Source organism: Chelonia mydas, chromosome 17, assembly GCF_015237465.2.
Source record: "Chelonia mydas isolate rCheMyd1 chromosome 17, rCheMyd1.pri.v2, whole genome shotgun sequence".
In the NCBI taxonomy this organism is placed as follows: Eukaryota; Metazoa; Chordata; order Testudines; family Cheloniidae; genus Chelonia; species Chelonia mydas.
The window spans coordinates 15,404,515-15,428,372 of NC_051257.2; the positions used below are offsets into that span (position 1 = coordinate 15,404,515).

The window sequence follows — 23,858 nt, forward strand, 5'->3', positions numbered from 1 at the left end:
CGATATCAAGTTCCATCCATTAGACCTTGTTATGCCTTTGGCATCTATATTGAAGAGCCCTGTCCTATCTGACATCTTGCCTCTATGCTAATTATAGAGTACGAACACTTTACTTCCTGAACTTGTCTTCAATCATCTAAAGCTAAATAAACTGCCCTGCTTTAGCCTCTCATTGTAATTGTTTCTGTAGCTCTTCTCTGAACCCTCTCTGATTTGTAACATCTTTTCAAAGAGTGAACACCAAATCTGGACAATGCAATATACAAAGATAATATTGCTTCTATTCCCCATCACTCTCTTTTCCTGTTAAAATAGCTAAGCATTGTATTAGCCCATCCCACCCCCACCGTTTTTCTTGTGACAGCATCACACTGCCCAAAGATGTCCACCTGGGGAAAGAACATTTTTGACGTTATATCCAACAGTGGTGTCCCGTCAGGTACTCATTGGGATCAGTGTATAATAAGAACTCAAGGGAAACTGCAGATTTGGTAGAATTTAGGAGTACTGTGTCCAGCACTGGCCAACCCTTCTCAAAGCTCTGGCTGAGATTTAAAAAGGCCGAGAGAGGCCAATAACTGTTTAAAAGTGAGAGAATGGGATTTAGGAATGAATGCAAGGAAAAGAGTGGGTGGGAAGAAAAGCAAAGATTGGCTGGCATTTCTGGAGGGGTTAAAGATTCACCTGGTTCTCTAATCTGAGAGCGGGAAGGTCACTCAGTGACACGAATGGCTAGTGCAATGAATAGTAGGACCAATAAAAGGAATGCTTCATATAGCATGTGTTTATTCTATGGAGTTCCCTGTTGCCCAAAGTCCATCGTCAAAGGCATGTTTGTGCTGTGTCCACTACTTACACTGTTCATCTTCTTCTCTCTCCTTTATACTGCTTTTCCTGGTGAGGGTCATGACGCCAGCATAGAGAGTAGGGAGGACCATACTGCCCTTTCCTCTGCAACAGGTTCTAGCTCCTCCTGGGGGATTCCCCGGCATTCCCAGGCCATCTCATTGTTACCATGTGCTTCCTGCCCCCATCGCCACCCCTGGTTGTATTTCCACCTGTTGTCTTACAATTTGACATACAAGAGTTCTGGGGAAGGAATCCTCTCTGTTTTGCCTAGTACCAATTACCACGAGCCTCTAGAAGTTATTATAATGTAAATAGTAATGAGCTGAGGCAGTGCCTTCTGTCTGTAATGATCAAGAAGTACATTTCTGATCAGGAGAAAAATATAGCCAATGTCTACTGAGGGAGTATATATATCACTTGAGGGTATATATCATTTTTCCCCCACCCCGCTGGAATTGTTTATTTTCCCTTTTTACCTGTATCTGGCACCAGAAGACTAAGTTTTTAAAGATTCGTCACTTGTTCTCTTCCCCTGCCACTCCCACTCCCCGTTCCCTGCTTCCCAGAAAAAGAACAGTTCTAGTGTCTTGGCTAATACACCTTTCTTCCCGTAGCAGGTGATAGCTTACTTCACAAACCCAGAGCTCCTGCTTGCTTTGCTGAATCAGCCGGGCTTCCCCATGGCAAATGCTACTCCTAACGTTAGAAAAATTGATCTTTTATTCTTTTTGTACTCTAATTAGTCTGGGTGGGTTATGATAGTTATTTCTTTGATCAAGATGACTGACTGATCTGATATGCTACTTAAGCAAGGCCCTTTGGGGGTTTTGGTTCTTTTTTTAGTGATAGTGCAAACAATGCACCATTGTATGCTCAGTATCTCTAGGTCCATCCCTAAATGAGTTGAAAGTTAACAGAATAGGATGTAAGAAAAGGCTCCATAGGAATTTTGTGGAAACTTTCTACTGTAGCCCATTGGACTCTAACCTCACTCTCTCCAAAGGTTTTGTCATGGTCCGTGATGGTAAGGTTCCCTGCTCAGTGGTTGGACTATGGGGGAATGAGAGTTGAGAGAAGAATTTTCTGTTCAGCATCTGGCAGATTAGACCCATATCGTCTCTCCTTCCTGCCCATCAACTGTGGTGATGATGATTGCCTATCTGTAAAGCATTGTGAAATCCTCTGATTGAAAATACCATATTATGGTTAAATGTTGTTGTATTTACTTCATGGTGAGAACGTACTGTAACATTATTTCATTAATTAGAGAAGCCTCTCAGATTACATTGGCCCAGAAGGTGTCAATTAAATCAATATTACCCATAGATTTAAGTCCCTATACTTTTTTCAATGTTCTAAATACTTGATTTATTTTTGCTGGTTTTATTTTATTTAGCTTTTCATCAAATCATCTTTCTATTTAATTGAGCTAATAACTTTACTCCTGTCCTCTTCTTTGTTCTGTCTGGCAAGCAATTTCCCAGCCTCATCTCCCTGCTCATATATCCACTTTTGATCTGGTTATTAGCATTTCATCTTCCTCGGCATTCAATATATTGTATTCAAGTTGAGCTTTATTTAAGGAACTAATACCTTTTGGTGTGTTGGATGTCACACAATCCCTTTGCAGTGTAACAATTTTATCTTCAGTTATTGCAAATTACTTGCTCTCCCTTTATTTTATTTTTTTTTTTTCATTTTCACTGATGTATGACCTTACTTTAAAACTTCTTATGAAACTGCAAATGCAGAATGAAAATTGAGTTAAGCCAAAATTTATGCACTAAAGGCCCCCACTAACCATGCTATGGGGGAAATCAGCACAGAACTACATATGAAGTTAACTTTCTTTTTGTTTAATTATTTCTCTATGAAATCTACTGGACACTTCCTGGTTTGGTGAGTACTAGGGCTGACCAGAACATATTACCATATCATGAACATTTTGAGGAGAGACACCAAGGCAAACAGTCCAGCGAGCCCTAAGCTAATAGTGAGAAATAACTAGAAATATGCTGAGCAGAAAACCTGTAGGATTTACACCTTTACCTGCACATCCCAAATGAGGCCCTCTGCATACATCCTATTGCACGTATCAGAGATAAATACCTTGATCCAATTCCCATGGAACTTGATGGAAAGAGTCCCGCTGACTTTAAAGGGCACCAGGTAAGGGTCAAAATTCATCTCCTCTTAGATGCTGTATCTTTATTGTCCTGTACTGAAACTTCTACCCCAAGATTGGCATGGATTGCAATGATCTAGTCAGGGTAGTTTTTGACACATCATCACCTTGAGGCAGGACAAGCTGCCCATGCGGGATGGCCATTTCATAGGATGATTCAGAGGAACCCATTTGTTTTTTACACTATTTCTCTGCCACCTTACTCTGGGCTCTTACACCATCTTCATCCGAGCTATGAAAACTGAAATCTGGATCTGTACTGTATGGCTACAGATTTTGCCTGAGCTATCAGACAGCATAGTCTTATTTCTAACCAGACTCCAGATCATCTTGTGGTTTCTGCAATTAAAGCTATCCGTTACATTTTATGTAGGAAGGCCCCAAGCTCACTTGGAAAGCCATGAGTCAGTTCCAAAATCATATGGAATGAAGCATAACCACTTCTGTACACAATGCTGTAAAATATATTCCATTTCCAGACCTTCATTTCAGAGCACAAGACACAAGTCAGTCTTATGGTCAGTCATGTGACTTATCTACGGCAGTCTTTAATGGTAAGGAGTAGAGGTGTAGATGGCCTGCCGATAGTGGTTGGGGGGAAGGGGCAGAGCGAGAGCAGTGGCTTCAGCAGTATTACTGAACGTGCTCAGTCTGTGTGAGCATGGTCAGAACAAGCCAAGCAGCAAATCAGAGGGGGCACGTGACCACACATGCCCTGCCCTCTCCCCACAGGTCGCCTCTGCAAATGAGGTAGGAAAGAGGTGGCCGGGGCTTTTGTTCACTCCTTTTATATCTTGACGTTTTTTGCTGGAAAAATCCTGTCTGTGTTACACGTCAGGCAGCTTCATGGCGTAAGTGCTCCACCGTCCCTCCTTTATCTGAACTGGAAATTCTAGCTTGCACCTTCGCCTACCTGCTGGCTGAGGTGTCTTTGGAGATGCTGTGCTGATGCCCTTTTTTACAGTGTCTTTGTTATCCCTGAAGAGCTAACCTGTGGGCGTTGTTTGAGCTCTAAACACAAAGCAAATTTTCATAACTTGGCATACAATGATGATACACACATCTAAAACAGGATAATAACACTTAGCAGATTACAACATTTCCAGTGATCCCTTCCAAGGCATACTTTGTACAAGATTTCTCACAATTATGCAACACTGGTGCCCATTTTAATACAGATAGTCACCTTCCCTTTAGACTGCATTACACTGTATATGCAAGTTTTTATTCCTTGAAGTTGACAAATCCCTTGTTGCTGTGAAACATCACAGGGAGATCAGAACGAACATGCCAGTAACTCAGCTCAGGCTTATGAAGGAATTTGAAGCTGAGAAACACAATGTTGAATTTGACCAGGTATTCAACAAGGACTCCATGAAGGGAACAGAGCATATAAGAACGGCCATCCTGGGTCAGACCAAAGGTCCATCAAGCCCAATATCCTGTCCTCTGACAGTGGCCAATGGCAGGTGCCCCAAAGGGAATGAACAGACAGGTTATCATCAAGTGATCCATGCCCTGTCACCCAATCCCAGCTTCTGGCAAACAGAGGCTAAGGACACCATTCCTGCCCAATCTGGCTAATAGCCATTGATGGACCTATCTTCCATGAGTCTATCTAGCTCCTTTTTGAACCCCATTATAGTATTGGCCTTCACAACACCCTCTGGCAAGGAGTTCCACAAGTTGATGGGGTAATGTGCTCTTGGTGGATCATACTGCTGAGCAGCCTTCAGCATTCCTGAAGAGCAGTCATACATGCACGTTGCTGTCTCTTTGCCTATATATTCTTCTAGCTATTTTTCAGCAGAATCATGGATGGGCATCCAGCTATTTGTTGTGTCAGGTACAAGTTGAAATATTATTTTTTGCAATAACTGACTAGAGGAAAAAATATTTAAGTATAGTATACAAGTGCCACAGATCCACAGGGTCTGGTCTATGCCCCAGCCTGTAACTAGTCCCTTTGGAGTGACCCCTTTAGTGGGCCAGCCCCCAATGACCCATGCTGTTCCACAAGGGAAGGCCCATGGCCTCCATGATGATGAAACTGGGCCTTCAGGCACCAGTGATCCCTGCTTTTCTCCATGGCTCCCTGCAGTGAATCCAGCCAAGCCAGACTCCTGTGGGAGAACTAGTACTGTGCCCCTTCCGGGTGCAATGCTCTCCGTGAGTATTCGCAGTGACACAAGGCAGCCTTTTCAAAGCAAGGTGATGATTTTAGTCACCTGACATACAGATTCTGAAGGTCCTTAGGTCAGCACAGAGAGAGGCAAAGATGAAGACATGATTCATTCTGGCCAAGCCAGTGCAATCAGCCAGCCAAGCTGTTACGGAATCCATTTCTGTTTCTCTCTCCATCAATCCCAGCAGGTGAGAGTGCCTGTCTCTCTACAAAAGCCACCACGTAGAATCCTGATGCCTTTTGGTCCATTGTTCTTAACCTGCAGCCTTTGCTCTGCTTCCCTGCTAAGAAGTGGAGGAAAATCTCCTTCCTCTTGGCTGTTGGCTCCTAGGTGTGAGCATTCTGGTCATTGATATGGGGTTAGCTTCAGCTAGTCCTTTAATGACCCATTCATTCCATCCCAGACCGTTAAATGACACAACACCCAGTGTATCTTGTTCTGTCCCAAGAGCAGCTTTTAACACTTTTTTTTTTTTTTTTTTTTTTAACACCCACTGGCTAGGAATGCAAAGTACAGAGGGAAACTGAGGTGCACACACAGACATCATAAAAATATTACAGAAAATTTTCACTTTGTCACAGCAATTTGTCAGAGTTCCCTTGTTAACTGCACCTCTGACCCCTCCTGATCTCTTTGAATGTACCCCCTTACAGGCCTCTAGCTGTCGTCTTTCTCAGGATGGACTAATGCAATTCTCCCTCTCTCAGACAGGGTGCTGGGTTGCAATCCCCTATGTATCAACCATGGCTTTTCCAGCAAATCTAACTTCTGTCCAAGCCCGGCAATTCTGTTTATTCTGAGAGCAATGACTGGGGTAACCAGTGATCACACTGCCTTCTTAAAGTAAAATATGTATGTATTAGAGCATTTCAGGGAAAATAGATCTTAAAACTATAAATCTGATTGTATGCATGCGTAGCTTACCCAGGTATCTGATCATCTTCTCCATGGGGACCCTGATAGGCTTAACTTCTTATAGATCCTCTGTAGAGTCTCTGTCCGTCTGGGTGATAGTCCCTTAACTCACCAGCTGGTGCGCTCCCTCCCTGCTACATGGAGTGTGTATTTTACAACCTACCCATCACAGGAAATCAAGTCACTTTTTAACCATTGACAACCCCTTGACCTGGTAATAGCCAGTGTTGGCAAAACAAGGCTTTCAGCTTGACTTTGGTGAGGCACAATTTCCCTTTACAAATCTATTGGAAGTACTTTGAGGGGGGTCAAGAAATGTGGAAAAGAATGATCTGGTGGATATAGTGTACCTGGATTTTAAGAAAGCCTTTGACAATGTCCCTCAACAAAGACTTAAGAAAAGTAGGCAGTCATGGAATAAGAGGGGAGGTGCTCTCATGTGTCAGTAACTGGTTAAAAGGTAGGGGAGAAAGGGTAGGAATAAATGGTCCATTTTTACAGTGGAAATAAATAAATAGAGATCTGTAAAATCATGAAGGGTGTGGAGAAAGTGAATAGGGAAGTGTTATTTACCCCCTCATATAACACAAGAACCAGGGGTCACCCAAATAAACTAATAAGCAGTAGGTTTAAAACAAACAAAAGGAAGTGCTTCTTCACATAACGCACAGTCAACCTGTGGAACTCATTGCCAGGGGATGTTTTGAAGGCCAAAAATATAAAGTGGGTTAAAAAAGAATTAGATGAGTTCTTGGAAGATAGGCCCATCAATGGCTATTAGCCAAGATGGTCAGGGACGTAACCCTTAGGTGTCCCTGGCCTCTGACTGCCAGAGGTTGGGACAGCAGGACAGTGGTTGGATCGCTTTCAATAAATTGCCCTGTTCTGTTCATTCCCTCTGAAGCATCTGACACTGGTCACTGTCAAACGACAGGATACTGGGCTAGAAGGACCATTGGTTTGACCCACTGTGGCCGTTCTTAACAGGTTGTCCCAATATCATTCAAGCATGTGGGGATCAGTTCTTATATGGGAAGCCACTGTGTTGCATTCTTGCTTGTTCCTATTGAATTCAGGCATTATAGGTGTATAATAAACATTCAGCTACCATAGTATAAGTTAGGTTTCAGAGTAACAGCCGTGTTAGTCTGTATTTGCAAAAAGAAAAGGAGGACTTGTGGCACCTTAGAGCCTAACCAATTTATTTGAGCATAAGCTTTCATATAGCTTATGCATAGCTCAATAAATTGGTTAGTCTCTAAGGTGCCACAAGTATAAGTTATGACGTTTCTCTCAATAACTAGGTTGTATATCAATATTCTTGGATTACGTGGCAGATCCAGGTCAGTCACACAAGTCTAATTCCAAAACAAATAGATTTCTGAGGACGTGCAAAACGTGGCCATTCTGAGCTGAGATTTTCTCTAGGCAGCATGAAAATAAAGTACAGTTTCATTTACAAAGCTCCTTTTCCCCCTGGAGTTGAAACCCTTCTGCAATTACCTTGGGAAAAGGTTCCCTTTGGCTCTGCTTTATTGCAATACTTTAAATGTAAGACTTTGTGTTATTTTATGCAAATGTATTTAAGGAACATCGATGATCAAACTGAAAAATAGGGTAATATTATATGCTTCAGGGAATGCACAGTTTAGAATTGCTAGAAATACTGTAACTATGGCAACAAATTAAGAAAACTTCTTTCAATTTTTCATTCCTTAAGTTCATGCATATTACATAACTTCCCCCTTAAATCCAAATAAGTAGACAAATAATAGGTGTGAGCCAAGCTGTGGAGATTTTTTTTTTTTTTATGCAGTAGAAGCAAGTGGTCATGTCTAGGCAACTTGGCAGCAGATGCTGCCGTGTGACAGTTGTTCTCTTCACAGCATAGGAATTGGAGAGTGATTTTTGGCAAGTAACTTTTTCTTTGGTCCCATTTCTGTTGTTGTAGCAGCACTGATGGGTACTGAGAATTGGTAATGTAAGGGGTTGAGAGCCAGTGGGCTTAGGTTTCATAGGAGATATTGTCACTGTTTTGAAATGGCTGGGGAAAAATTGCTCCCTTTGATAAACAAACTTTTTCTAAGCTAAGCAATATACTTTTAATATTACCACTAGTGTGTCCATAGGTGCTGGAACTAAGGGTGTGGTGGGTGCTGCCGCATCCCCTGGCTTGAAGTGGTTTCCATTACATACAGTGTTAACAGTTTGGTTCAAGGGCTCTCAAAACCCCCACTATGCTAATTGTTCCAGCACCCCTGAGTGTGTCAGAGGCTCAAAACTAGCCTGATTTGGTTGCTGTTTTTGTAGAAATGAATATCTACTAAAGAGGAAGGAAGATCTTTTACCAGAGATAGTGGATTAGGACCAAGACTATGAGGATTAGTTCCTAACTTGGCAGATTTCCTGTATGTGTCCTTGACCAAATCCTGGCATCTTTGTCTCAGTTTTTTCCCCCCCATTTGTGATGTGGGGTTAATAATCCTTCAACTATAGCAGTGTAGGACTAGAAGGGACCTCAAGGTTATCTCGTCCATTTCCCCTGCACTGAGGCAGGATTAAGTAGTCCTTTGCATTGTCTAGTGAGGTTGTAAACTTGTCAGGGCATAAACTGTCTTTTGCTGTGTGTACAGCTCCTAGCACAATCAGTGCTTGGTTTTTACTACTTGTATGCTACTGTAATACTATTACTAATAAACCCCCCTCTCATTGACTTGCAGACTTTCTCCCCCAATGCCCAAGTTGAGATCTATGGCGGAACTTTATTGCAAAGACCCCTGCCAGGTGTTTTATATATATGAGTCTGGTAAATCTTGAAAGGTGAATCAGTGGCCAAATATAGCTTTTTCCAAATGGCACTCCACTGTTTGCCACTGCGCACTTTTCAAGCAGTAATCTGCTCTTGAGAGGAACAAGTATCAGCATCTTGAGCTTTCATTACAGTCCCAATTGCAAAGGTATCTAGTGTAAGTGACGATAGAGAACTGCTTGGAAAAGTGTAACCCTGTCCTAGAAACTGCCCACCCCTCCAAAACCAAAACCAGTCAGTGAAAGCCGATTTTCCAGTAAGCGGAGATGGCGAAACAAACCCCAGGAGAAGTCTAGGTAATCCATTAAAATGGAAAGTTACTTGAGGTTTAGTATAGCCAGCAGTTCAGTTGGTAGAGCAATAAAGGTTGACTGCTCTAGAGAGAGAAATATGTTCCATCTAGAAATTGAAGAATCTGAGAAGTACGAGTTGACTCCCATTTTGTTTATGGGTTTTGGCATGCTAACGAAACCAAACAAACGGATTGGAAGTACTTGCAACTACCTTTTTCCCATCTAGAAAAAATGTATTAATCCGCCAAAAAAAAAAAAAAAAAAAACCCACAAATTGAGTTGATATACAAACTTTTCAGACGTGCACTCCTTTTAGTTTCTTTTTATTGAGAACCTTTCATGAAACCCTCTCTTCAACAATGCACCTAACAGACATTTTGATGTGTGAAAGCTCAAGAAGAGTGGGTAACATGATAAAAGCGAAAGCTTGAAGGCAATGACATCTAAAGAGAATCTGTCTGAAGATCCTGAAATCAGACAGAATAAAAAGGCTAAAATGACAAACATGTTTGATCTTATGTACTTAAACAGAAAATCATTTCTGAGCCCTGTCTTATCGTGTGAAAGAGCTGATCAGAATCTTGGATTTAGATTCTTGCAGCTATATTCGCTACTGAGCAAATTATGTGCATTCCCCCTTGCAAGTAAACTAATCCTATGTTTAGGGCATTGGGGAACATTGGGATCATTCATTCATTAAAATCTCAACTTGTCTGTGTGGTTTTCTTTTCGGGATTTTTTTCTTCTTCATCAAAAAAAAAAAGTCATCCAAGGAAGCTGAGCTCTGCTTTCTGGTGCTTGGGCAAGGAGGAATTGATTCCTTTAAAGAAATAATTTTGTTATGGTTGTCAGTTCAGAAATTAGGCTCGAAATCCCACAACGTCACTGGGGCATGCAAATTGGACTGCAAGTTCTGGGAGAAAAATCTACTTAGTAAAAATTCTGTAAGACTGTTCAGGGAAAGGTTGGCGCCTCTGCATGTGAGAGATGCTGATGCCCGCAAATGAAAGTCGGTCGTGAACTTGGGTGACAAGCTTGTGTGGTCAAGTGGCCCAGCCTGCCCTTCAAACTATCAATACCGTGGTCTCTGCATTTTGGGGGGCTGGGGTAGGTATATTAGTTTTAAAGTTCGACTCTGGTTTGTGTCGCTCCTATTTTATCAGAGCTAGATTATCTCTCTTTGCAGAGGAAAGGAGACAGCATTGCATTGATTGACACTGATTCACATTCAGAAAGTTTTTTCTCATGACCACAAGACGGAGCTTTTTAATTTTCTTTTTCATCTGAGCTCCAATTCTACCGAGATGACACAGGGCAAGTACTCACTCCTCTCCCTGTCAGCTAAGGAAAATTTCCAATTCGCCACAACTGATAGGTGCCCGTTCATAAGGGCCTGTTGACACCCATGGGATCAGGCGTATGTTTTAGTGCTCTGCAGGGTCAGGGCCAATATGCAAGTAAATTTGACAAAACCCACTTAAAAATAAATAAAACGAGAGCTTTCCAATTCAGGGAAAGTGCACCTACATAAACTCACATACATAGACACCCCCTCATGGCTCCACTCCATGTAGCTCTCCTATACCTTTCTTCCATTAGCGTGACCAGACAGCAAGTGTGAACAATTGGGACAGGGGATGGGTGGGTAATAGGCCCTATATAAGACACAGTCCCAAATATCAGGACTGTCCCTATAAAATCAGGACATCTGGTTACCCTACCTTCCATTGAAAGATAATTTCTATGCATCATATTTCTAGCTACCCTGGTCCTAAAACACATTTTTGCATTGCCACTTCATAGCAATCAAAGCAGGCTGTGTTCTGTCTGTCATTTATAGTCTGCTGCCTGTAAATCACGTTTCCTTCCCCCTCTTTTTTTTTTCTTTTAACCGGCACTTAATGATTAGCTCTTTCTTTAGAGAGAGAGAGACAGGCTTTAGAGAGAGTCACAGCTTGGTTTTGGATTGAGATGGTAATAGAGGTGTGTGTGTGTGTGAGAGAGAGAGCACATCACCTGTGTAATGCTGCTGCCCTCTCATCACACCAGTTGTTCTTATCCAGTTTCTGCTATAACAGCACCCAAGTGAGGCACAGCTGCCATTTTGCAGTCGCAGATGTTGCTCGTTGCACAGCCAAATGTATTTTGAAGTTTGTTTGTTTGTTTTTTTAAATGTCTAGCTCTTTAATTGGATTTCTTGAATGTGGCTTCCCCGTGGCATCACCATCTCATGCCCACTAATGTTAGTGAATGAAAGTCCCGTTATTGTGGCAGAAGAACGGCGATGCAAAGTCTTGGAGAGCTGTCTATTTTTAATCCAGGAATGATCTTCATCCTAACCTAGGGAGCACTTCATAATGCCAAATGATATGGCAAAACCCATAGGGGTATCATCAAACAATTACAACGCATACTGGATGGGGGCTCTATCCTGAAAGAAATCTTTCCTGAACCTCCTTCTACTGGCCTTCAAACAATCCCCAACCTAGCCAAATTCATCATCAGAAGTAAGCTCTCCACAGACCAGGACCCTCCAATTCAAAGTGGCACCAGACTTGCCGTAACCGATGCAAACCCTGCAGATATATCTCCACTGCTATGGTGATCAATCGCCCCACAACACATCTTTCAAGATCCAGGAGTTCTACCCATGCCTATCAGAACCAGTGGTGTACTTCATCCAGTGCACTAAATGCCCCCAGTAACAACTAGGTGAGTGAAACCAGACAATTGCTACACTCTCAAATGAACTCGCACAGAAAAATTCTAAAAGCAAAAAACACCATATCCCCTGTGGGCAAACACTTTTCACAGAGAGATCACTAAGTCTCTCAGGTGCCACAAGTACTCCTTTTCTAGTGATCACTTTAGATAAGCTATTACCAGCAGGAGAGTGGGGTGGGGGGGAGAGAACTTTTTGTAGTGGTAAACACCCATTTTTTCATGGTTTGTGTGTATAAAAAGATCTTCTGTACTTTCCACAGTATGCATCCGATGAAGTGAGCTGTAGCTCATGAAAGCTCATGCTCAAATAAATTGGTTAGGCTCTAAGGTGCCACAAGTACTCCTTTTCCTTTTGCGAATACAAACTAACACAGCTGTTACTCTGAAACACTCCATATGTGACTTCCCAGTCTTCTTCCTCAAAGAACCTGCCCAACACCATCAATACATGAGCCTGGGAGCTTAAATTCATAACTTTGCTAGACACTAAAAATCAAGGTCTTAATAAAGACACTGGATTTGTGATCTTTTGTCTGTAATCCACTAATCTGTGACTGCAGAGGTGTTAACAGGCCACACCCCCTTGAACAGTGTCTTATGATGTATGTTCACTCCTTATGCAGAACAATCTGTTCCACCTTCTGTTAGCTGTGACACTCTGAGTACATTTCCCAGACCTAAAGAAGAGCTCGAAAGCTTGTCTCTTTCACCAACAGAAGTTGGTCCAATAAAACGTATTACCTCACCCACCTTGTCTCCCTGAGGTGTTATTGCCTCTTTGTAAAAGTGGCAGAAGCCTCTGGGGAGAGAGGTTGACTTGTTTTGAGTAATATAAGTACACGCTGGTTCTGGATTATTGAAAAGCAAGAGGAATGAGGCGTGCTAATGGCAGAAGTGTTGTCACAGCACAGTTGTGGGACTGCATCAGCTAAATTGCATGAACGTAGTTAAAACGACAGTAAATGCTTTTCTAATATTAACTTCCTTTTTATTTGCTGTAACACGAGGATAGCATTTGATTGCAAGAGAAGTAGTCCATGGGATCAAAAAAAGGGAGGAGAGATGTCTTGAGCACATCTCTCTATTAAGATGCAGTTCACACAATGAAAACTTGCTGCAAGCCGACTTGAATTCACGTTCAAATGAGCTTTTATTTGAATGAGGAGGCTGGCGGTGAGGGGGGGGAGAAACTGCAGATGATGCCTAGGGCAGGTCTACACTTGGTGCAGCTGTGCCACTGTAGCAGGTCTGATGACACCCTGTGCTGACGGGAGAGTGCTCTCCCAATGGCATAATTACTAAACCTCCATGAGAGACGGAAGCTACGTCAGCAGAAGAGCATCTCCCACCGACATAGGGCCAGTGTGGACAGCACTTAGGTCCTTGTAACTTGCGTTGCTCAGGAGAGTCTTTTTTCACAGCCCTGAGTCACATAGGTTAGATGGACTTGTCTTAAGCAGTAGTGTAGACCTGCTTTTAGGGAACAGGATTGTTTCATTGCAATGGAACTATTGTTGTGTTGCCATTACAAAGAATGGAGTGTGTACATCTTTAATGCTACTGTGAATGACGTAGGACCATAATAGCACAAGAAACTATCGAGCTCTCTGTCGCTATGAAGCAGGTACAGCAATAACAATAATAATGCAAGTTTCTGCACAGCATCTTGTCAGCTTGCCTGGAGAGTCAATCTCCATATCAATGTAGTTCCAATCCTAGGCTCCCCTGCTGGCTATTAACAGAGATCCCCGTTGGGATGGAGGGGCTTGGGTTTTTATTGGGTGATTTAAAAATACTTGTCTATTAAGAACAGTGCTGAGATTAATTAAGGTGCTTTATGCTGGCCACTGAACTGTGTGTAAGTAAAATAGCATAATATTCAGTTCCTACTAATCCAAGGTAAGTTAAAACCAGTAACCTAGCAATGAAAGGCTCTGCACCCCATTACTAATCTGCTGAACCATGTAATTACTAGGATGACCAGATGTCCCAATATTAGGGGCTTTGTCTTATATGCACAACTGTACCCCCATATGTCTGAAAAAAAGTATCCCAATTTTTCACACTTGCTATCTGGTCACCCTATTTAGTACTCCCATAACAAACTTCTTAAAAAAAAAAAAAAAAAAAAAAAGTGATGGATCAATCTGAGGTATGCCTATATAAGGAATCTCTCACCTCCAAATGCCAAACACAAAGTAACTGCGTGAACAAAAGCTTCAACCTAGTCCAATGAAATCTGCTGAAATAGAGTGAGAGGAGAGAGGCAGCAATAGACATGTTCAGTGTAGGTTTGGGCCTTGTGAGCCATTTAAAATGGATCACTGCTCTGTAGTGAGAAGCAGTTGTTATATTACTTCAGAGAACATATATTTCTTTATGCACCAAAATCTCTGAAGTTACATTAAAGTTACACTTGAATGTACCATATTTGCAGTTGATTTGCTAATTCATATTGGTTGTTCTTTCTAATCTACATCCCAGCATAAATCCCTTTCATGCTCTGTTTTTGACAAACTGCAGCCTTTTATTTTGTAGATAATGTTCTACCACCTATTAAGATAATAAATTATTGACACTCTCTCTCTCTCTCCCTTTTCTCCCCCCCCCCCCCCCCCAGTGATGTAGGAAAATAAAATTGAAGAAGGTGGGATATTTTTATTCACCTTACAAGTTCATCAAAGGTTTTCTGTACACAACTGCAACAGACTTAGCTTATATATCCACTCTTCCCTGCAATGTGACCTGTTAGGGCTGAGTCTGCTAGTGTGCGCTGAAGTCTATAGGACCTCTGCACCAGTACAAGGTTCCATCCTAAGACATCAGTTTGGAGGTGCTTCCTGGGGTGGGAAGACCATGCTGTTCATAGGGCAGGCAGTGGTAATGGCTACTGGATAGAGCACTAGACTAGGATGCTTGAGTTCTGCATTCTATTCAGGGCTCTGCCACTGACCTATGGGGTAACCTTGGGCAAGTTACTTCTCTTTTCTGTGCCTGTTTCTCCATATGTAAAATGAGGATAATGATACAGCCCTGGCTGGGATGATTTAACTGGGACTTGGTCCTGCTTCGAGCGGGGGGTTGGACTAGATGACCTTCTGGGGTCCCTTCCAACCCTGATATTCTATGATTCTATGATACTGGCCTCTTTTTTTTTTTTTTTTTTTTTTTTTTTTTTTGTAAAGTGGTTTGAGATGTATAGATGAAAAGTTTGTCTTTCACTAAGCTCCTTCCTTGCAGATACATTCCCCTACCCTCACCCTCCCCATATTCCAAAATACAGTTTCAGTATTCCATCCCGCAAACACTGGCACACCAGGTCAACGCTATGCATGCGAGCCGTTCTGCTGAAGCCACTGGGGTTACACAGGTGCAGATGTCTTTCTGGGTTTCTCTTCTGTGTCACCCTTTTTTCACAACCGTGACTCCTCCCCAGCTTGGGGCCCCCACGCTCTCCCCATCCCCTCCAACACCCCCATTACCTCTCTAAAATTTTACATGATGCTTTGGGCCCCTGGTGCCACCTGTACTTCCAGGTGTCATTGAGGATTCAACAGCACCCCAAACTGAAAACTTCTTCAATGAACGAAGGATAGGAAGGACGATCACCCCCAGCTTCCCTTAACACACTATCAGTGCCTCCCTTACGTCCAAACTAAGCTTCTGCCAGCTTGCCTTTATCTAAGTCTTGCTGTCCGCCAGGCACTAGGAAAGCAAAGATGCCACACCATCTGGGTTTGATGGAAAAGAGGCATAGAACTGTGTGTGCCATGGACATCTTGATAGAACTCCAGCCCAAATCGTCTGTGTTTTTTTTATTTTCCTCAGCATAACATACAGGAGGGGCAATCAAAATCAGCCTGGCAGAACATGCATGAGAACTGTCTCTGGACAGATCAGCAATTGATCAAAATCACATTCTCTGATCTCTTGGGGCCAAATCCTGTTCCCTTTGAGATCAAAAGGAGTTCAATGCAAACAGGCTTTGACGTATGGAGAGGAAAGAACAAAACCACACAAGCAAGGGCTACGTTGCTTATACCACAGGTATCAAAGGCTGCTGACTTGTGGGAAAGTCAGCAGATGTCTGATCTTTGTCCATTGCAAGGGAGAAATCAGCAATCAATGAGCCTAGAACCGTCTCTGTACCATATCCAATTCATAAGTCCATCTGCAAAGGATCAAGGAAATATGAAGGCTCCAGATTACCTTAAAGTCCTCATTCCCTTGGTTAGAATGCTCCCATCAGCGGATGTTCATAGTCCAGAGGCTGGAGCAGGAAAGAGGCAAAATGGATGTGTTTCCAGGCCAGGGCCTTTTAGCTTCTGCCAAGTAAAGGGAAATCTGTTCTTACTGTGAAAGATGGTGTTTGGAGTCACATGGGCAAGATGTCCATCACCCCCACCCATATTCTAGTTAGCTCACAATGGACCCTGGAAAATGCCTGTCTACACATAATGGACTTTTTGTGAATGTTCTAACTGTTCCTTAATGGGCCATTCAACTTGACCTGTCCCTTCATATGCTGGCTAAATAGTGGATATGGACATTCTCACAGGATCAAACATGTAGTAAACACAGTTAATATTCATGACTTCAGATACCAAGATGAATATACATGGATAGAAATAGCATAATCATAAGTACCAGCTATTTCACCTACATGACTATTCTGAAAAATCACACCACATACCTGAGATCTTATATGCCAGCATCATGCCCCACTGGAGTTTTGCTATCTGTTATGTAACAACAGAGATGGAGCCAGTGACATGACTCGGTTTAGCTTAAAAGGGCAAGGTTAATTTTTAGCTGGTCAGGTGTGACTGCACCTTTAGTCAGTGAGGGCAGACTGGCTGGCAAACATTCAGGTTAATGGACTTCAGTGTTCCTTTGCAGTTAACTTTTTAATGTTCATAAACCTTGTATGTGCTGAGGTGGTTTAACCTCAGGTTTTTAGGTTTGCAAATCTATGAACCTCTGCTGCTTTGAGATTTATTATTATTATTAATTAATTTTTATTTATTTGCTGGTCATAATATGGGCAGGTATCCTCTCCGCCCTCTGCTCATGAGCTTATGTATGGGTCTTGTAGCACTCTTCTGAACACCAGTGGAAGGAATTTTTTTTCAGTAAGTGTGGACTCATTCTTTTCTCTTAGACATGTAATATTTTCAGGTTCACATTGATTAACACAGAAAACAATTGGGGCTGTTAAACTTTCTTCAAATTCCATAGAAAATTAAGTTCAGCTATATTTTCCAGTACAGCGATGAAATGGGTGTTTGTATATACAAACATTCCCCCAAAATGTGTAGTATTTCAGTCTGTTTATAGGGAATATGGGAGTTGGGTGAGGACCAATTTCAGCATAAGTATGCCTTACTACAGGACAAATTTTAAGTAGAACTGTATCCTAAACTGCTTTATGGTACTGTATCCAAACATTGCATTTCAGTGGGGGATTCAACTTCCTTTATAGGAACAGATTCCTGAAACTCTTACCAGTCCACAAAAGTGGTCCATAGTCATGCAAATAGTCCCATTGTCTTCAATGGGATGGATCAAATGATTAAGAGTTTACAGGATTAGGTTCCAAATTTGTAAATTGTTCTGGACAAAACTGACAATGCCTGTGGTCTCAGATCAGAAGGAGCTTCATTCAAATAAAGGTGGGCAGATGTGTGATAAGTCTTAACTCTGTTAAGATGAGGAACATATTTTCAGCAAAGTTCCTGGCAGATTCCTGAGGCAGCTGGTTTAAGGTCGTCAGTGTCCAGCATTATAATCTTCCTTTATAGTTCTCTCACCCACAAAGCTGGAAAATGAGGAATTTTGTTTTCTTTGTTTTGCTGCTCCAGTTCCAGTTAGCAAAATACATGTTAGACTAGTTTGGGTGCAAAGAAGAATTCTAGGTACACTGGGGACAACACCTGATACCTGTCAGGCTGCAGAACTGGGCGGACATCAGAATCCAAACATCCTCTGCTCAGTGCAAGCAGAGGCATTCCTCTGATGATTTGGACTTGATGTGATGCAGTATGAATGTCATGGATAATTCAGACAAACGGGGAGAAACAGAATCAAAAACACTGTTTGTAAACACCTTCCGTCCCCACCCTACCCCTCCCCTCTTGAGGACTCCTGATCTAGCACAATGCATATGCTAACAAACTTAAACAAAGCCTTTGTTTAAGTTTGTTAGCATGTGCATTGTCCTGTTAAAGCCATATTAAGAATGAATGCCCTCCCTAGCTGTGTTCTGCTCCTTTAAGGAGCAGAGTGCAGCCCCAAGTCTTTCAGGTATCCCATACCCCCTAAAAAATCTCTTGCCTATACTGCATACTGGAGAGTACCACCCTCCTTGCACTACAGGTTAATATATAACTCAGATCTTACCCAATAATCACACTGTTGCCACTCCGTTAGTATCTAATGTCTAAAGGTTTATTTATAAGAAAATAGGAAGAGGGGAGAGTTTAAAAATGGTTACGGAAATCGAATACGTACAATCATTGCAGAGTTCTTGTATCAGGTTTGAAGCAGTGAAGGAATAAACTGCTGGCTTGTAAAGTGTCTGGTAACTTCCAAAAGATTGGAAGGTTCTCAGTCCCTTGGCTGGAATGCTCCTTTTAGTGTAAGTCCATAGTCCAGAAATCAGAGCAGGAAAGAGGCAAAATGGAGATGCTTCCAGGGTTGTTTATACCTTCTCCCATGTGGAGGGAATGCTCTCCGCTTTAGTTTGTGGAAAATTAAAGTCCATGGTCACATGAGCGAGTCACATGCCCTTTCATGCTTTGACTCTTAGGAGCAGCCATTATCCATATTCTGGGTAAAGCATCCACAGGAAGGTTCACCGGCCAGGGACAAGCTTCCTCTATGGCCCATTGTGTTCTTTAATGCACCATCATGGTCCATTCACAATGAGCTGGCTAGACTGGATGTAAACTAGCTTATGGTTATTACCCCAGGAGCAAACACATTTGAAATACTTAATTACATAATTAATATTCATAACTTTAGATACAAAGATGATACATGCATACAAACAGGATAATCTTATTTGATTGTAACTTTTCCATTGATACCTTACATGACATACCTTGTACAACATTTGCTGCAATTGTATATCAGTGATCTACATGATTATAGTTCAATCATACAGGATAACATATGCCCCATGATGGGGGCCATGCTTCGGTGAGAGCCAACTCTAACCCAACTAGGGTAATTTTCAGTCGACTCCTAAAATGAATGGGGAATATGTGAAACTAATGGGGCGGTGGGGAGGTATGAAAAGGAGATTAAACTGTGGGGTACTAGACACTGGGCTGAGTTCCGGGGGCCCATGAACTAGGTGGGCAGAAGAATCAAGCAAAATTATATTGAATACAACAGTAAGGATGCTAGCAGAAGTGGACCTGAGAAAGTGGGGCACATGGAGGAATGAGATGGGAGTTGTGCATGAGGACTTTCTCAGACACACTTCTGGGGGGGGGGTTGGAACATAAAACTGAAGAGAATTGAGACAAAGCTGTGACTTAATGCGTTTCTTTCAGAAACTATGTGCCTTTCTCGCAGTGATCAAACCACCTTTTCCTACAGAGGCTATCAGCTGCTTTTAAACAATATGGACAAAATCTTTTTATTTTATTTTTTTTTAGCTAAGGTCAGTGGGAACTGGTAGATCTAAAATATTTTAAGATTGTTCTTCACTTAAGGCCTGACCCAAAGTTAGCATGGCAAGCCTGAAGTTTTTGCTTAGCTTCTTACTCTCCAGCCAAGTTTGTACAAAAAGGCTAATTTTGTAATCCTCTTGATTTTAGTTAATTCTAACCCTTTCGACTCTGATTCTACAGTGTTGAATGTAGGATTTTAGGCACACAACCCTCAAAGTACTGTCAGGTTTCACGGTCTTCAGTGTTGTGCTTTACAGCATATTTTGTGCCTTTTTCTTATGTAAAAATCTCTTAATTTTCTATAATTAGCATTCAGTGATTCATTTTTTAGCCATAATGACTGCTGATGGATGAATTGTATTAAACAAATGATGTATTTCTTTTGTTGCCGTCAAAAATGTCCTCCAACTATTTTGCTGTGATAGTGTATTTCAGTTTCCCAAGTACTCTTCAGTGTTTGTGCGCATATGGTGAAAGCTCTACAACATCCATTTTAATTCCCTCCGTGTTTACTTACCATTCGTGTAGAATACTGGCCTTCGGGCTACATCCAGTTTTAATTTTCTTTAATAACCCCATGAACATATTTCCCTTAACTACGTCAGTAGACTTCAGCAATCTGTGTTTTGTTTTTGTTTTGTTTTGTTTTTTAATTCATTTACCTCCATCATTTTCCTGGGAGAAAAAAAGATACTAATTTGTACTTGTCCAAATCTACTTCCTAGGCTCTAGCTGATGTATGTCTGAAGTGCAGCGTATTCCTTAAAGAACTGCTTGATTTTATCTGTTCAGGTATTGGGCAGCAGTTCTGTTTAATGAAATTTTTTATACAGAGCGAGGAAGCAATGGTTATGTGCTTCAGGCATTCAGTGGATACAAGTTCCATTTCTGATTCTGCTTCAGCCTTCCTGTATGACCTTGGGCAAATCCCTTCATCTCTCAGTTCACCCCTTCATCCCTGTGCCTCAGTTCTCCATCTATAAAAGGGGGGATGATCCTTTCTTTGCCTGCTTCTTCTATTCAGATTGTAAGCTCTTGAAGCCAAGGTATGCCTCTTACTACATGTATGTTCAGTTCCTGCCACAACAGGGCCTTGATCTTGGTTGGGACCTCTTGGCATTATTGCAATATAAATGGGATTTTCGGTGGCCTGATCAAAGCAGTGAGAGTATGGGCAATGCTGGCTTGTGCACATGCTCTGGATTTGGTTTCTATTCCCTGTTTCAAGGCTTTCCTTATGCACCTAGGAGATGTTCCTGGAGATATTTGAGGGATGGAGATAAAGCACTTTAAATGTGCTATTTTTTTTTGTTCTGGATGCAAAGGCTTTCTCCGTCTTGTCAAAAAAAACTCATTTATAATATAAATATTGGCAGCTTTCAAGCTTGCCTTTTACCTTGAGCGTGAATGGACAAATGACAGTTAGTGTTTTGAAAGGTTTCCCAGGGAACGCTAGAGGGAATTGCTCATAGACTTTGAGGACTTCAGTAACTCCACCAGAGGTTAGGGGTCTATTACAGGAGAGGAGGGCCTGCAATGTGCAGGAGGTCAGACTAGGTGTTCATGATAGTCCCTTCTGGCCTTAAACAATGATTTAAAGACATCTTACAGAGAATCTTCCATTTACTCTACTTTAAAGTGACCTGGGCCCCCACCACAGAGGAAGGCAAAAAATCCTCAGGCTCCTCTTTGTCTGAATATCTGGCTCCTATCAGCAATACTTGTAACTAACTTGCATGTGACTGCAGACATGCAAAGGCTACATTTACCCACGGCATTCTGAACCAAAATGCAAACCTTTGAGCTAAGGGAGAAATTGCTGATTTTTACATAGCAGGCTCTCATCCAGTGGTGTAGTTGTGGGGGGGTGGAGGGAGGCAGGGAGATAGAGGTAAACCTAAACTAAACTCCATATCCCCCAGTTGAGATGCGGATACATTCCGTTTACCCTCAACGACACTACTGTTTTATCTTCTCTGGGAGCAGCCATTAAAAGCAGGTCAACCAGTGTGTTCTCATTGCATTGCTGTAAGGTGAGAGAGATCCTAGCTTCTTCCACTATGTTGACCTAGTTCTGTTTTATTTCCAATTACAGATTCCTACACCCATCTTCTGTTTGTTTAAAATATCCTTATTATTTGATTACTGGAGAACCTTGATTCTGTTCCATGATCCCTTTTCTGTCTCTACAGAAGGTATCTTGAATGTTAGTTGATTTTTTTTTAATTTAGCCACATTTTTTCCTCTTTGCTTCACAGAAAACCAGTGGGACTGGTTCTCCTATCTGTCTGGCTAACCCTTTTTCAGTGTTCCCTATTTGGTGACCCACCCTGATTCCTACTTTCTAGCTAGTGCAGTTTGGTGGAAATAGCGGATTGTGTCCTTTTCTTTCTGGTGTTTTCAGCCTACTTCCTTTGGCCTCTAAATATACAGTTTGGGTCAAAGCCCACCTACCTCATTTTATAAAGACAAATGCAACTTTTTCCACTATAGAGGTGAATTAGTAGTGGAAGAGTGAAATACATCATCTTGTATAAACCTCCGTTCTATTACATACAGTACTTAGTGGTTTGCTGTTAAAGCAGATGCTTTGTGACTCAATATTTATATTCTGGACCTTTTTCTTAATTTGCCTTGAAATATTTTAGATTTTCCCAAGCTTCCCTTCAAAAGCCTTTATATTTTTAAATGCTTTCCTACTTTTCCACACTGTTCTCTTTAGTACATCTTTACAAAACCACATGGGCTTCTTTTGTCAATAACAGCACTCAGAGTATACTGTAATGATCAGAGAGTATTACTCCCATCTGTGCAGGTGTGTGGTTTTTTTTTTTTTCTTTCAATACCTCTGATTTCTTCGGGGGAGAAAAAAAAGTTTCCCTTTATCATTCCCCGTTCCTCAGTTGCTGAATCTTTAATGCCTTTTGAGCTACTACTTAGACCTTCAGAAACCTCTTGAGTAAAACATTAATTTGCACTCCCTCTTTTAGCTGCTATATCTGGATCACTTCTTTAGGCAGCAGCTCTCAAGCTTTTCTTGGTGGAGGTGTGCCCCCCTTCCCTCCTTTGCAGGCAAATGGCCAATAGGTGACCCTCCTTCCATGTCCTTTATACTATGCCACATGGCCCAAAAGAGTTGCCACCTTCTTTCTTTTAGCTCTTAATTCTCTCCTGGCTTCTCTTTCTCTTCCTGGTAATTTCGTTCTGATCCTCTACTCTCCAGAAGGCTCTGTGAATCCTCTTTCGGAATGGAACGGCCACTGGCTGCTAGTTTCACAGGAGCAAAGAGAATATGGAGCTAGCATGCTGCTGCTTCCTAAGCCTGACCCCCTTTGCCAGCTGCACTGGGGATGGTGTGGAAGTAAGCAAGGAAGGTGAGAGGTTTTTAAGGAGCTAGCTGCTGCTTGACTTACAACTACAGGGATGTGGGCAAATCTGGAGTTCAGCATGTGGTTTCCCTGCTCCTGCTGCTCCTCTACCCAGCCCTGTAGCTCCATCCATAAGCAACCTGTTTCCCCCCCCCACCTCGTTCTCTCTCATGCATCACACTGTTAAGGAAAACCTACCTTTGCACTTATTGACTCAAATCAGTAAGAACTGAATTGCAGGCTGATTCCCGGAGCCTGATTCTAGCTAGCCAGGCATATTTGGGTCCAGGTTTAATTTCCATGACTTGCGGATTACTCATGATTCATCCAAATAATAACCCCTCTCCCAAGTTATGGCTGTAGCCAACTTGAAATCTCACTACTTAGCCTCGGTCCACGTCCGGAGGAAAAGTCCAGCTTCTTGAGTTTGTTGGAATACCAAAGTCAAGGGGATGCGTCTCTCTCCCCGCGATGAGCTGACAAAAGCAGTGGGGATGGCATGTACGTTTATTATAACCATGACTAAGGAAATGGGATGGCTTGGGGAATTGGTTACAGGATACAAAATTTTACAATGGCAAGCCACAGATCTGTATCCTGACCCAGACAAAACTTCACTGCCATCTGACTGGTCTTCAGTGACCCATGATTCAAGCTGGAGACAGCCCAGTTCCAAGGGGATAATCATCAATCTCGCATCAAAAGAAAACCATTTAGCACTAATTGTCAGACTTGTTCTGAGTCTTTACAGAGGGGCCATAGACTTGAATACCCTCTCAGCCTATAGGTGTCCCTGAAGGACCTGGTGGTTATGGCTTGACTTTTGTGTTTTCTCCTGCTAGAACTGTTA

General features: G+C 42.0%; 1 long non-coding RNA gene across 6 annotated transcripts in view; it reads left to right on the forward strand.

Moving 5' to 3' along the window:
- Positions 1–23,858, forward strand: part of LOC119563866 — a 121,661-nt gene that overhangs the window by 19,465 nt on the left and 78,338 nt on the right. The window lies entirely within an intron of this gene.